A 15,866-nucleotide genomic window follows, 5' to 3' on the forward strand; every position below is an offset into this window, starting at 1 on the left:
ATTCCTTTCTTTTAAGTAGCATGGAGTTTAATCTCCATCTATATGTTCTTAGTGGGATGTCCTCCAGTTCTATTGCTAATAACAGGAGTGAAGGATCAGATAACAATCTCGCTATATATTTCATTTTCCTAACTCTCCCTTTTATATGTGCTGAAAACAGGAACAGATCAATCCTTTGCATATGTTTTATATCTACGAATAATATAAGTATTCCTTCTCCTTTGGGTTTTGCCTCCTCCATATATCCAAACGTTGCATTTCTTGTATTGATTTAAACATATATTTGGCAACTTTGTTCTTTTTGCTAGTCTTTAGTCCAGTTTTATCCACCTTTGGGTCCAAATTAAGGTTAAATTCCCCTCCCATCAATATATTCACCTGCATATCTACAATCTTCAAAAAAGATATCTTGCTAAACTTTTGATGCCATTCATTAGGTGCATATATATTGACAAAATTCCAGAATTTTGAATATATCTGAAACTGTATCATAACATATCTCGGTGTGGGATCTATTATTTTCTCCTCTATTTTGATTAGTACATTTTTGTTGATAAATATAGCTACACCTCTGGATTTTGAATTATATGATGCTGCCGTTACGTGCCCTATCCAGTCTCTCCTTAATTTATTATGTTCCACTTCAGTTCGATGTGTTTCCTGCACGAATGCTATATCTATTTTTTTTCAGTAAATTTAATAGCCTCTTCCTTTTGATTTGATTATGAATTCTATTAATATTTATGGTCATATAGTTCAATATGGCCATCTAATACTCTGTTTGCACCTCATTTCCACTTCCTCACCACCACCTTTCCCGTTTTCCCCATTTTCATTTCTCAGTTTTCCTTTTTTGAACTCAATGTATGACAACACTTTCAAGCATAAAATACTTCAACCACTCCCACATATAAAATTCCCTTAACCCCAAGTGTCCTCCCTCTCACAGTCGCCCCTTGTCCCTTGCCAGGCAACCACAACCCCCCTCTCCATTTGCATTGTGAACCTGTTCGCAAGTGTCAACTGATTTTGCAGTGACTGTTATTCTCTCCCACCCAACCCCCTCCAGAAAAGACTTTTATCTTCACATTAAAACAAAGCTCACCCTCTTTTCTTCTCTTCTTCCCCCTCCATTTTTTCACCCTTTCCCTTACTGCCCTTTTCTTTCCCTTCTTTAGTTCTTACTTATACATTATTTTAAATCTTTATATGTAATTTGTCGTCGTTCTTCGTTCTTGTTACATCTATTCATCTCTCTTTATCTCCTGCAGACGTTCTGAAAATTCTCGTACTTCCTCCGGATCTGAGAAAAGTCTGTTTTGCTACCCCAGATAACTATTTTAAGCACCGCTGGATATATTAACATAAATTTATAGCCTTTTTTCAATAGGATCGATTTTGCTATGTTAAACTCTTTCCTCTTTAGGAGTTCAAAACGTATGTCTGGATAAAAAAATATTTTATGACCCTTGTATTTCAATGTTTTTTTTGTCTTCTCTAATTTTATTCCATGCCTTCTCCAATATATTTTCTCTGTGGTTTATCTCAGAAATTCAAATAAATGGATTTTGGTTTTTGTTCTGACTGTGGTTTCCGGGCTAGTATTCTGTACGCCCTTTCTATTTCCATTCCTTCCTGTATTTCAGGCATTCCCAGGACTTTTAGGATCCATTCTTTTTCAAATTCTTTCATATTTATGCCTTCTTCATCTTCCTTTAGACCCACTATCTTTATATTGCTTCGCCTACTATAGTTTTTCATTATATCCATCTTCTGAGCTAACAACTCTTGTGACTTTAACTTTTTTTGTCAGTGTCTTCCAGTTTTCTTCTTGTTCCATTTCTACAGCCATTACTCCTTCTTCCACATTTTCTAAACTTTTTCCTATTTCTATTATGACCAGCTCTATTTTACTCACTTTTTCTTCTGATCATTTCATTTTTCGTTTCATTTCACAGCATTCTAGTGTCAACCATTCTTTAATGCTTTCATTTGTTTTTGATATTTTTTATCTATGTACTGTCCATCTATTTTACATTCTATTCCTTTGTGCAGAGCTTGGTCTTCTTCCGTGTCTGCTCTTGCGTTTGTGTCTTCTGCTTCTCTTCCTTGTATTTGTGTCTCTTCTGACTTTCTTGTTGAGTTTGTTGGGTGTTTTCTTCATGGCTTCTTGTTGTTGGTCCTCTTCTTCTGGGCTAGTTATCTGTTGGGCTTCCTGTTCCTGTTTTTCTTTCTTATCACTCCCTTTCCCGTTGCTTTTCTTCCAGCTGAGAACCCTGATGTCCGGCATCTCTCAGCTGGTCGCGCAGTGTAAGTTAACTCCACAGATGGTGTTTTCCTTTTCCTTGTTATGCCATTGTGCACTTCTGTTTGGTGCAGTGAGCCATTTTTACAGTTCCGCTGTCGGGGGGGTCGCGACACTGCGGTGTTTCCACTAACCTCTTGGAACGGGCTCCTCTGTCCACTGTGGGTCTCTGCCTCTTCATGCAGGTAAGGACTTCTCCTTTCTCTTCCGGCATCTTTCTTTCTGTTTTCCCTTTCTTTTGTTTTTTTCCTTCTTAGGTGCCATTTTTCTTTATTTTCTCCAAACCTTTATATTTTATTTGTTGTGTTTTGTGTTTCTTGAGCTCCGCATTTTCTTCACTTTATTTCTTCTTTTCTGGAGGGGGCTGGTATTCTCCTACCGGCCACTACTCCATGACGTGTCCCTTAAATACAATGAAAACTCAAGGAGACGACACTCACCAGCTGCTTTCCTGGAAATGGTTTATGGTCGCAGCCACCCTTCAGTTCGGATGGTCCACGGATTCGTAGTATCCAATGTTGGATATGCAGTCGATCGATCCCCTTTTTCGTTCGCACATCCTATTCTATCTATTAAACAGCTAACGTAGAACAGTACAAAACATTCATGATGTTGTGCTGATCCGTGAAACCTCATCATCCATAACCAAGTTTCTCCAGATCGCACTCACGAAAATCTACTTTTCTAACACTTATCGAAGTGTGTTTTAATTGTCGTTGCCTTATCCGCCTCTACCAGAAAACCGTGAACTAAATTCCGGGCGCCCAACATTTTGAAATACAATGAAAACGTATCTCCGACATCTCCCCTAAACTTCCTTCAACTCATTTGAATCAGCTGTCATCTGATTCTTGTTATCGTAGCTCCAAGGGACAGCTTTTGGCTGTCCACGCCATCATCTTGAATAGCCCTGTAAAGTCACATCATACCCTTTGTCGGTCAGTGAAAGCCCGGACCCTGTCAACCTTCCTTCACATCATAAATTCTCCAATCCAGGCATTGCATTTTCCCCCTCTCAAGAGCATCGTCTTCCTTTTATAAGGAAGCGACCAGAATTGAAAGCAAAGAGTTAAACTGTTTATAGTCACGTGTTCGGTAAAATGTGGAAAGGAGTATTGTTTTTCGTGCTATCCAGACAAAATAGCCCATAGAATATACGGCAGGCAGTGCAGAGATAACATTTAGTGCAGGTGAGACTCGAATAATCGCATATCCTGCTAAAGATAATGATGCTGTTAAGCAATGCAAGGGATTAAATTTTACTTGCAAGGTGTCGATTCACAAGCCTGACAGCAGAAATATTGGTGCCTTTGAACCTGGCAAAAAAAATTTTGCCAAACTCGTACTTCTTCTGTTTAACGGGAGGCAGAAGTAGAAACTATTAGACAGTGGAATAGATATTCTAACGTCCACTGATTATTTATCCAAGAGGCGGTGGGAGGTATTTCCGGTACCAATGGTCGGGTTGTTGGCTCGTTGGACAGTCCTGAGTTGCGTTTGTTCCTCGCCGAAGACTATTGAGACAGGGGCCAAGCATTTTACAACCCTATCAGTGATTAACGCGCACAAGATGCTGCATTTGCACACAAGAGTCACGTTCAATGGGGCCATGCATATTAACCTCAGCATCTGAGGCAGTGGAGGCATTGCTGCGCTTTCTGTTCCGTACCGTCAGTGTAATATCAGCAAATAAATCAATTACAGGGGCATACCAATGACCCGCTAAGATTATTCCTTGTGTTTCTATTGTTAAAATCACGTTAAAACTGTTGGCCTGTATTCTGATAGTTGAATTGTTTTGCATTCTGTTACAGCTAACCTGCTCTCCGTTGTCGTCCTGTCCCGGGGAATGCCCGACCTCTCCAAAGGAGTGATTCGTTACATGATAAATATGGCAGTTGCAGACACAATGGTCTGTGTGTTTAACGTGACGTTGGGAAACGTCTTCCTCTATCATTTTCCGCGTTCCTTCCTGGCCCACACCTCCACTTGCCGCCTGGGAGCCGTCATACAGAGAAGCAGTGTGCAATTCTCTGTCTCGTCCACGGTATCATTCACCATCGACCGCTGCATTGCTATTTGCTCCCAGAAATTGAAAACCAAATATTGTACCAAGAGGATCGCCGCGGTCATTATATCGACCGTGTGTGTCTTTAGCTTTTTGATGCACATTCCAGCTTATTTCCAGTATGAACCCCAGTCAGTTGTGGATGGTGTCCAATGGGACTGCAGTACCGTAACTCAATACTATTCTTCACCAGCATGGCAGGCTTACAGATGGTTGTCCAACAGCTTCGTGACATATGTTCCACTGCCACTGCTGTTACTGCTGAATTCTCTCACAGCCCGACACATTTTGCTGGCCAGCAAAGCTCGGAGGTCTTTGAAGCGCCGTGGGGACGGTGAGGTCCGTGATCCCGAGATGATAAGCCGAAGGACGTCCATTATTTTGCTCTTCGCCATCTCTGGGTGCTTCATCGCCTTGTGGGCCCCCGCTATGATAATTGGCATTTTTTCTCAATTCACCACAGAGTTTACGTTTGACGCCGAGAAGTCTCTGTATCTGGCCATTAGAATCTCGGTTCTGCTGATGTATCTTAGTTCCTGTGCAAATACTTGGATTTATGCTTTGACCCAGAGGAGATTCCGTGAGGAATTGATGAAGGTGTTAAAATATCCATTTATGGTCCTTGTTCGGTTTTTTTAAACGAATGAAGTAGTCGCAATAAATCAGAGTTCATGAAAATGTTCCTCAGTTCGTTTCCAATTTCGACTCTTGACGATTCTGTCTTTTCATTGAGTTTATTCTTACTTTATATTCTTAAGAATTGCATATGTTTTGGTCTTTATAGCCCTAAAATATCTGGAAGAGACGCTGTCAAATGCTAGAGGAGGAGGGGGCGAGGATTCATTCATTGTTGCTATCTCTCATTTCAGGGCAATTGTCTATTAATATTGTCTGGTTATATTAATGGAGATATAAGGTAGGGGACGAGGGAAAATTGGACTCGATGCTGAAGCTTGTACATAATTGGAAAATGTTCCGCATTTTTATTATTATGGATTTTTGGAAAAATAGTAAAATATTTATTTAAAACAAATTGAATGAAAGAAAAAGGCAAAATGCTAGAATAACTCATCACGTCTGGCAGAAACAATACCAAGAGAACTCGTTAAATGTTTCGTAAACAAGCAAAATACATGAGAGGATTGGATCGGCGAATGCACCGCGTAGTTTGCCTTGAGTAGGGGCTTGGAGGACCAGATGACACAGTGAGGGGGAAGGAGCGATTTAATACGAACTGGGTGGAAGTATAGTGACAGATTATATAAAAATATTTTTGGGGAGATAAATTCGGAAAGGTTAGAGTAGGTTATATAAAACACTTTCAAACAAATCTTATTTGTAATCCTGGAGAATTCACAAAAACTTTGAATAATGCCTATGGAGCCTTCACAAGTAACAATTAATAGTACTGATGTTGTAGAATAAATGGACTATTGTATTTTTTGATAAACTTTATTTATAAATATATGAAGTACATAACTAAAAACACAAAATTAAAAGTAAATCCCCCTTAAAAAAAAAGAGGAAAAACCCTATATACCCCCTCCTCTAACACCTCTAATAAAAACTCTCTAACGAGGGAACAAAACATATCTCAGTTACTCATTCATTGCTAAGGAATATGCCAACGTTTACAATTTAATAAGAAACACACAAAACACCACAAATAGTAACTATTGTACCTTCAAAGACATACGCCTCAAATATGGAGACCACATCTTCACATGAAAAGAATAATTATTACATAAATTATATGTTATCTTTTCCACACACAAGCTTTCAATTCATGATGCAAACGATTCATATTCAAATCCATATCCTTCTTCCATGTAATCACAATACATTTCCTTGCCACTGCTAAAGTTAAACGAGTAAATTCACGTTGAAATGTATCCATTTTTTAATCTCTTGTGAAAGTTATAATATTCCCCATTAAAAAAACATTGGATTCAATATTAAAATAATCTCAAATAAATCCTTCAAAACCACTTTAATTTGTATCCAAAAATACTTAACCTTATCATACAATTAGACAGAAAGGAAAAAGTACCAATGTGAGTCCCACAACGGAAACAAAAAAAATTATTAAATCCATATATTTTATCTTTTCCAGAGTTAAATATAACTGATATAAAATTAACAATTCACCCAACTATATCGTACGATTGAGTCACGCTATCTTCACACATACTAGTCCATTCATCTTGCGTTAATTCCAAAGATAAATCTTTTTCCCATTTATTCCTTGATTTATCTAAATCCGATTTAAACATTTTGTCTTGAAACAAAAAAATACATGTCTGAAATAAATCCCTTCTTTACCCCATTTACAATTAAATTTTCAATTTTAGTTAATTTAGGTATCTTCAGTTTGCGCCCAAATTTTCCACTACTAAAGCACGTACTTGATAATATGCAAACAAAGAATTTAATGGCACCTCCAATGTTTCCCGAAGTCTATCCCTTCTTCAAAAAAATCTGCTAAAACTTTAATACCATTCAGTTGCCAGATCTTTAAATATTAATTGTACGTCTATAAAGGTATTAACCTATTCTGATATAATGGAATCTGTAATGAAACCTTGTCTAATTGCCTTTAACGCAACAGCGGAGACATAGTGGTTTCCAATCCTTTTTGCAGGTTCTTTGAAGAGTGCTCAGAGATCAGTGATGAATGAGAAGGCTGGCTCCTATTGTTTGCTGGAGAAGATAATATAGTTTTGCAAGCAGAGGGAGTCCAACAGGCTACTCAGTCTGTGTGTGTGTGTGTGTGTGTGTGTGTGTGTGTGTGTGTGTGTGTGTGTGTGTGTGTGTGTGTGTGTGTGTGTGTGTGTGTGTGTGTGTGTGCGCGTGTGTGTGCGTGTGTGTGTGTGTGTGTGTGCGCGCGCGCGCGTGTGTGTGTGTGTGTGTGAGAGAGAGAGACAGACAGAGAGAATGAGAAAGAGAGAGATACAGACAGACAGACAGAGAGACAGAAAGAGAGAGCAGTGTCAGCCAACTGAAATAGAAATGGCTGGCAAGAATCTCCAATTTGGAAGATGGCATCGTCATAATCTTGTGGTTCATGCAAGAGGAGAGGACTGGTTGTCTAATGTTTCACTTCGAATAAGTGAAACAGAAGGAATCTCTGCACTGACCTGAAAGAAAAATGCGGGGGTACGTTTTGACAATAAGGTGACTGATGGAAGTATCTCAGTTGTGGATGTCCTGGAACAACACATCTCTCTCTCTGTAAACCTTCCTGGATGGTAACGATTTATCTTTCGATAAATGGACACCACATCTTCACATGAAAAGAATAATTATTACATAAATTATATGTTATCTTTTCCACACACAAGCTTTCAATTCATGATGCAAACGATTCATATTCAAATCCATATCCTTCTTCCATGTAATCACAATACATTTCCTTGGTGAACGTGATTATGTTTTCATGTTTAATGATCATTAAAAACAACTTTTGTTTAAGTAACCATTTGTCTTAGTGAATATCTATTGCTGCTAGGTTTTTAGATCCTTTGGGCTCGTAACAGTATTTTTACAGTAAATGGCGGTGAGTGAATGTATAAGTTACTGAAGGAAGTATTTGTGGCAGTTGCTATTTCAACGTTTAAAGAAACATGCAGACGTGTTGATCTGAACTTAATACATAGAAAGTCTATGGTCTCTGAAGAAATTCACAAGTAATACCAAAATGAAACAAGGTTCCACAAGGATATTGGCAAAGCTGTTTTAGGGTTGAGTAGAATGCAAAGTTTGGTTATATTAGTTGAATAATTTCCCATTTAGACATTTATAGCAGCGGAACCTACTGTCAAACCTGCCCCCACCTACCAGCCATGGTGTCTTTTCCTGTTTTAACCCCTCCCTCACTTTTCCCGACTGTTTACATGGTTTGCTCAAATCATTCCTGTTAGATATGCAACAAATAAATGTTTCAGTGAGCAATGCCCGTTCGATCGAAAGCAGTACGCAACACTGAGAAAGAATTATTAATTTAAAAGTGACCTGATTTTTATATCTGTTGAACAATCTTGTCCTGGTTTTAAATAATAAACTGCCGTGAAACATGAAAGACTTCGGACGCTGTGTCTGTAGTTAAAACACACCGTAAATGCTGGACGAACACAGCCAGTCTTTCAGCGTCCATAACAAAGATATATTGCCGATGGTTCCGTCCTGAATGCGCAGAATCGGCCAGAAGCAGGGAGTCTCAAAATTCAGAAATATTCTGCCTGGGGAGGAATCTAGACCAACGAAACATGTCGATTGAACATCATGGGGCGGTGAGGATGTATCGTGTCTGCGCGAAACAAGACAGGTAGGGGAGAGACCGGGCCGGGCGAAGGTGATGGGCGAAGCATTAATATCGATTTCTCTAGTTTTCGTTAACCCCACTCTCATTCCTTCACCCAGAGAGTGGTTGGATTGTGGAACGAGCTTGCATCTGAAGTGGTTAATGCGGGCTCCGTTTTGTCCTTGAATAAAGATTTGGAAGGTACTTGCCTTGCAGGAATTTTGAGTTTTATGGTGTTGGTGCAGGCCACAGAGACAGTGCAGAATTGTTATGTCGGCACAGATTAGATTGGCCGAATGTAACGTTTCTGTGTTTTCGTGTTCAATGGCTAATCAGCTAAGAGACGCGGGACGGTGAGAACAGCACTATGTAGGTCAGCTGTGACTTGCATACGACATGATTTATTTTCTTATTTACAAATTAGAACCAGGTCTCGCAGCCGAAACTGCTAATTATTTATCAAAAATCATAGCTGGCCTTTCATAGCTGCGCGAGGTGTCTTCACGAACATTTTGCACCACTAAAGTTGACTGAACCATGTTCTGCATCAATGCTGCCTGCCGTGTTGAGCATATAGGAGCATCGGAGCTCACGATGTTGCGCTGTCATATGTAAACCTTCTCCACGACATTTAATTTTCCCACCATTTCGCCCACAAATCTCTGAGTCTAAACAGCTACGTGATGTTTCACAAATATTCCAGCATGTTCTTGTTGTTCGTCTTTCAGAGTCGAAGATGACCACGATTCAAAATCAGATGAAACATTGATGGCTGTGGGTCCGGAAGTGACTGCTGAGGCCACTCTGGGCCCTGAAGGCTCGCCCTCATGTGGGACACAAGTGGGTGGGTGTTGTCGTGGCAGTGGATGCTGCTCGAGTCTTGCTCACAGCACGCTTTCATGGAGCCTGCCTTCAGTTGCACAAGCTCCTGTGATGACCACGCTGCCTGAAGCTAGACAGTTGAGGGTTAGCGTCCCCCACGTGTTGTTATCGACACCCAGTCCTTTGAAGGACATTTTGCAACGTTTCTTCTGCGCCAGACTGAGCGCTTGACCTGACACGGTTCTCCGTAAAGCAGCTGCATAGACAATCAGCTGTCTGGCGTCCAGCCAATCTGGCTTGAGGATGTAGACGCTGCAGAGAACAGCACAGTAGACATTAAGTTTGGTGAAAACGATGAGTGCTCTCCACTCCCAGACGTTCTCACGGAGTCTTCCAAAACATTCCAGCATGTGCATTCTTGTTGTTGGACCTTATTTATGATTTGATCAGTCACACGTTATGTCCTTCATCGCCTGCCTTCTCTTCATCCCAGAATGCGCCACTTTATGATGGCCGCTCCATCGTCGCTTTCTCTCCATCGCAGGATTGGCCACTTGGTGATGGCTACTCCATCGCCGCCTTCTCTCCATCACAGGATTCGCCACTTGGTGATGGCCACTCCATCGCCGCCTTTTCTCCATCCCAGAATGGGCCACTTGGTGATGGCCACTCCATCGCTGCCTTCTCTCCATCCCAGGATGGGCCACTTGGTGGTGACCACTCCATCCCTGCCTTCTCTCCATCCCAGGATGAGCCACTGGTGATGGCCACTCCGTCGCCGCCTTCTCTCCATCCCAGGATGGGCCACTCCATCGCCACCTTCTCCCTTCAGCGTCTGTTGGTCTGGCTCATTCTCGGAAAATGTACAATTCTCGGTTATTATTTTTACTATACCGTGTTCTCTTTTACAGCCGTTGGAAGAATACCAAAGGAATAATAATGGAAATGAACATCGCGGATCGATGGAATGCACCTGAGGACAAGAACGCGAATGGAAGCGACGGAACTGTGACAAAACCTCCCAGAGACCAGCATAAAGCGAAGCGAGACTGCGGTTCCAAGGAAGCCATTCCAAGCTTCGAGCTGCCACTTAATTTTGCAAACGCTGGTAACAATTGTTTAGAGCCAAATCCATTCATTACTTTAGAAAAAGCTTGTACTCTTTGTTAAATTGAGCATGTAGAGCGATTATGTAATTGAATATCTCAGTGGAGCCGGCAGTCCTATAAATTAGGCTTCATATTGAAACTCTTCGCTGTCAGGTACCGTTCAGAAAGCGTTCCTATTCACAAAAGATTTCACGAATGGACGCAGCGGAGATCTTCTATCCCATTCTTGCAATTATCGGCATTCCTGGTAAGTGCTGTTGATGCGATCTCCGCCGCGAGGTTCCTGGTCGTCCGCATTCCGCAGGGGTATCTCCTCTTCACCGCGTGTGCACATTGATCCGCCTTTCACTGACGCAAGGAGAACCGTTGCAAAATTTTCTCCCACTGCTGCCACCTGGCACAGAGCAATCCTCAGTGGGACAGAGAGAACGTTGGTCAACCGTCGCCCTGCAAAAGTGTGATGAATCATTTGACTTGAGGTTGTTGAAGATGGGGAATGTACAATCATTGGAAAATAAAAACCGACGACCTTAGGGCGCTAACAGAGACAGGTGAGATAAATCTCTGTTGTTTGCTGTCCCAATACGTGGCAAAAGGAGAGCACAACGGACGCTATCAATGAGTGTTATGTCACCTCCCGTTCCACTGGCATAGAGGAAATATCCATCTAATGGAAATCCTTCAATGTACCCTGAATTTTCTCATCCGTGATTCTCTCCCGTTTCTATCGCCGTCGCGATGCCGATCACAGACACTTATGGAGCTGCATAACATGGTCAGTTAGCAAGCGACGGCCCACCCCGAGTCACTTCAAATCACAGTCGCAGTCTTCAACGGGTCCTGTCTTACCAAACCCCTGCAGAATGATCACCGGCATGTAACCTGCTGTACAGGGTGTATCAGCCAATTTGATCACTGCGAAAGGCCTCTCTTCTTTCATGATGCAGCACTTTGGGTGTTTGCTGTCCATCCCTCATAATTTTGTATACCCTCAATAATTCACCTCTGACCTTTCGTCGCTGCTTAACCAAAAAGCCCCGGCTCTGTCAACCTTCCTTGAAATAGCATATTCTCCAATCCAGGAAGCGCCTTTCCACCTTGATCAGAGCATCCACGTCCTCAAAGGAGGCGACTTCAACCGAATGCACCATATTGAACTTGTCTATCATCAGGTGCACGGAGAAAAGTGAAAATGTGTTGTTTTGCGTTCTCTCCAGGCGAATCAGCCCAACAGCAGACAGTCCAAGGGTAAAAGATATTGCAGGCGATAGTGTTACATGTATACAAGTCCAACGTGTTGCTAAGCAGTGTAAGGCATTACCTTTACACATTATAGGGCACTCAAGATCCTGCCAGCTGGAAACTGGGTGTCTTTGTATCTAGTGCAAAGCGGTTTCTCAAACGCGTGCATTTTCTATCAGGCAGGAGTGAGAAGGGGTGGAATTGATACTTTAACATGTAGACTGATTAATTATTCCCAATGTAGCGGGAGGAACAGTCGGACAGATGGAGGGGAAGGTGGCCTGTTTGATGATCATGAATTGCGTTCCATACTCTCCTTCGTTTCTTGAGACCCCGTGCACAGTAGTCTCCACGCTCATCTGTGATACACGGGCAGCAAACTGTTTTGGTTCTGCATTTACACACAACGGTCAGGGGGGCAGGGGAAATTTATTCAGCTTCTGAGGAAGTCGAGGCGTTGCTACACACTCCGTTCCTTTACGCCGGAGTAATGTCAGCAAATGTATCATTTACAGGAGCATAAAAATGATCCGATAGTTTATTACCGATTGTTCCACAGTTAAAATCATGTTAATGCCTTTGGTCTTGTTTTCCTTTTTCTCCGGTAATTTCATTGTTTTCCATCTTGTTCCAGGTAACCTGCTGTCCGTTGTGGTCCTGTCCCGAGGAATGCCCTGACTTGCCAAAGGAGTGATTCGTTATATGGTCACCATGGCAGTTGGAGACACAATGGTCCGTGTGTTTAATGTTACGGTTGGAAACGGCTTCTTCTATCGTTTTTCGGACTCATTCCTGGCCGTCGCCTCCACTTGTCTAACAGCCTTCATGCAGATATCTACCGTGCAAACCACTGTCTGGGCCACGGTGTCATTCATAGTCGACAGCTTCATTGTCATCTGTTGCGAGAAATTGAAAACAAATTATGGTACCGAAAGAAACGCCGTGGTGGGTCTAACGACTGTGTGTGCACTGAGCATTTTGATTCACGTTCCAGTTTATTTCTGCTATGAACCCCATTACACTGTGGGTGGCGTCCAGTGGGGTGGCCGTACTGTAACACGATATACCACTTCACCAGCATGGCAGACTTACAGTTGGATGACCATCCTCGCGGTACCACTGATGCCGGTGCCGCTGATGTTACTGTTGAATGTTCTCACCGCCCGACACATTTTACTGGTCAGTAGAGCTCAGAGGGCTTTGAAGCGCCGCAGGGACAATGCGGTCCCTGATCCCGAGATGACGAACCGGAGGGCGTCCATTATTTAACTCTTCGCCATCTCTCGGGCCTTCATATCTTTGTGGAAACCGGTTACGGTCATTGAACTATGGTTCCAACTCACCTCAAGTTTTGCCCTCGACGTCTCGAAGTCACTCTCCCTGGCGATTAGAATCGCGATTCTACTGATGTATTTGAGTTCCTGTACAAACACTTGTGTTTATGCGTTTCCGCATTGGAGATTCTGGGAGGAGGTGAAGAAAGCATGAAATGTCCATTTATTGTCTTTGTTCGGATTTTTAGACAATGGAAACCAACCACGGCTTCATTATTCGGCTGTTATCAATTTTGACTTTTGTCCGTTTTCTGAATTATCCACTATATAGTCAGCCCGTTAATCAAAGCAAACCAGACAAGCCATTCACACACCAACGTGTCTGTCTGTGGCCGCATGTACTCACAAATGGAGGCCATCCTTAATTGGAAGAACACAACCTTTGCGGTCTCAGACTTACTCAATATCGAATTCGATTTTCTTTTACCAGCCCCTCCATGTGCCCCGTCCCTTCATTCCCCGATCAGCAAACAACATTGCCCTTTCATTTTCAACTTGTCTGCCTTCTACTCTCCCACCTGTATCAATCGTTCCTCTAACCTTCTGACCTGTTCTCCTCTCTTCAACTTCCTCATCCCCATCGCCTCTGCTCTCGCTCCCGTCATTTATATAAACAGGTGTCTGACCGATATTAATGCCTTATACCCAATGAAGACCTCAGGCCTATATGTTGGTTATCCTTTGCTTTCTATGAACGCTGCGTGACATGTTGAGTTTCTCCAGCAGCCCAGCATCTGAAGACTTTCTTTTTTACCTCTTAATTCCAATACTTAGCTTGCGGTAGGGGGTAGCAGCAAGAAGGAGGGATTGGAGCGAGGGTGGATAGGAGGAAGTGGTTGAGGAGGGATTTGGGAGGAGAATAAAGTGAAGCTAAGAGAAAGAGATAAACGTGACACTCCTGTGCCAAGGTTCCAGGTCACGTGTGACAGACACACACACACACACACACACACACACACACACACACACACACACACACACACACACACACACACACACACACACACACACACACACACACACACACACACACCTGAACCTGATTTCCTGTGAATAACAAGGACGGATTACTAAATCACGAATTTAGAATAAACTGGATGGGAGTGTTAAATCGTGTCTCTGGAGATGTTATTTAATTTAACGTCCCAGTGGAAACGGCTGTCCTATAAATGAAGCCTCACTGTGCTATACAGGAATCGTTCCTATCCACAAAAGGTTCCACGAATGGACGCCACGGAGATCTTCTATCCCATTCTTGCCATTGTCGGCATTCCTGGTAGGTAATTATGTTGCGATCTTCACCGCCTGGCCTAAGTCTGTCGTTATTCCGAAGCGCACAGCAGCAAATAATTTTTTCTATCACTCTTGTCAATTATTAAAAGCTAACTCGGTTTAATAATTTAGAAATAGCTTGGCCTTTTTGCTCAATCGAGTCTGTGGAGATGTTATGTAATTGAATGTCCCTGTGGAAAGAATGGCCTCTGAAAGGTATTCGAAAGGGAAAAGATTGTTTTGAAAAAGGTGTTTTTTCTTTCTCTTGGCCAATTGCAAGAACATTTTTAAATATCGTCGAACTCATTGTTTGCTTGTTATCAGATGCGAACTTTTGAAGAGAAAATTTGGGGCAAGAAACTAATCTTCCTAATTAAACTAGGTTTCAAATATTAATTACAGACCCTTTTAAGATAGGATTTATATCGGAAATGTATATATTTAGTTCCAAGAGAAGTTGAATAAACCTGATATCTTTAAATTTAAAAATAAGTGGGTGGAGAACATTCAAGTGGTTATTTTAGATGAAGATTGGTTAAAGATGTGTGAAAATACAGTCACTAGATTGTTTAATGTGAGGTATCGTTTGGTTAAGTATAATTATTAACATCAAATGTATTTGATGGTGGAGAAATTGCAAATATATGGATTTAGGGATTGGGATTTATGTTTTCGAAGTGGAACAAAAGAGGGAGTTTTATTACATTCTGTCTGGTTGTGTGAAAAGGTACAGAACTTCTGGTTAAATGTTAGACAATTTTTGGAACATTTGTATAATATACATTGTTACTTGATCCTTTATTATTTTTATTGGGTTCTTTGAAGGGTTTAAGGGGTTTGAAATTGGATAAAATTCAAATTGCATTGATTCGTTTTGGCTTTGGCCGGTGTGAGGAAAGGTGTAGCAGTAACATGGAAGGACAATGCAGTAATAAATATTCAAAGATGGAATAACAAATTGAAATCATGTATGCATTTAGAAAAATAACATAATTTGGATAACAATTACTCTTATTTACTAAATTGTTGGAACAATATCTAAAATCGATAGATATTATTATATCTTAAATATTATATTTTAAATTTTTGTGTAATATTAATGTACATAATATTTTTTTCTAAAAAGCACCATTAAAATATTATGTAGCTGCAGAGGTAGTGATGGGTTTTTTGGGGGGTGGAAGGGAGGGGATGAATGTATTACTAAATTATTAATTTATGGTTAAGTAATTTATTAATATAACACTGTAATAAGTGATTTTGACTGTATATATATATATATATATAGATAGATAGATAGATAGATATATATACACACACATTTGCACATTCTTAATAATATACATACAGTTGATTCATTTTTTTTTTAAATGTCCCAGTGGAAAAGGCTGTCCTATACCTTTGGCTTCACAAT

This window comes from Narcine bancroftii, chromosome 2, assembly GCF_036971445.1.
Source record: "Narcine bancroftii isolate sNarBan1 chromosome 2, sNarBan1.hap1, whole genome shotgun sequence".
Lineage (NCBI taxonomy): Eukaryota > Metazoa > Chordata > Chondrichthyes > Torpediniformes > Narcinidae > Narcine > Narcine bancroftii.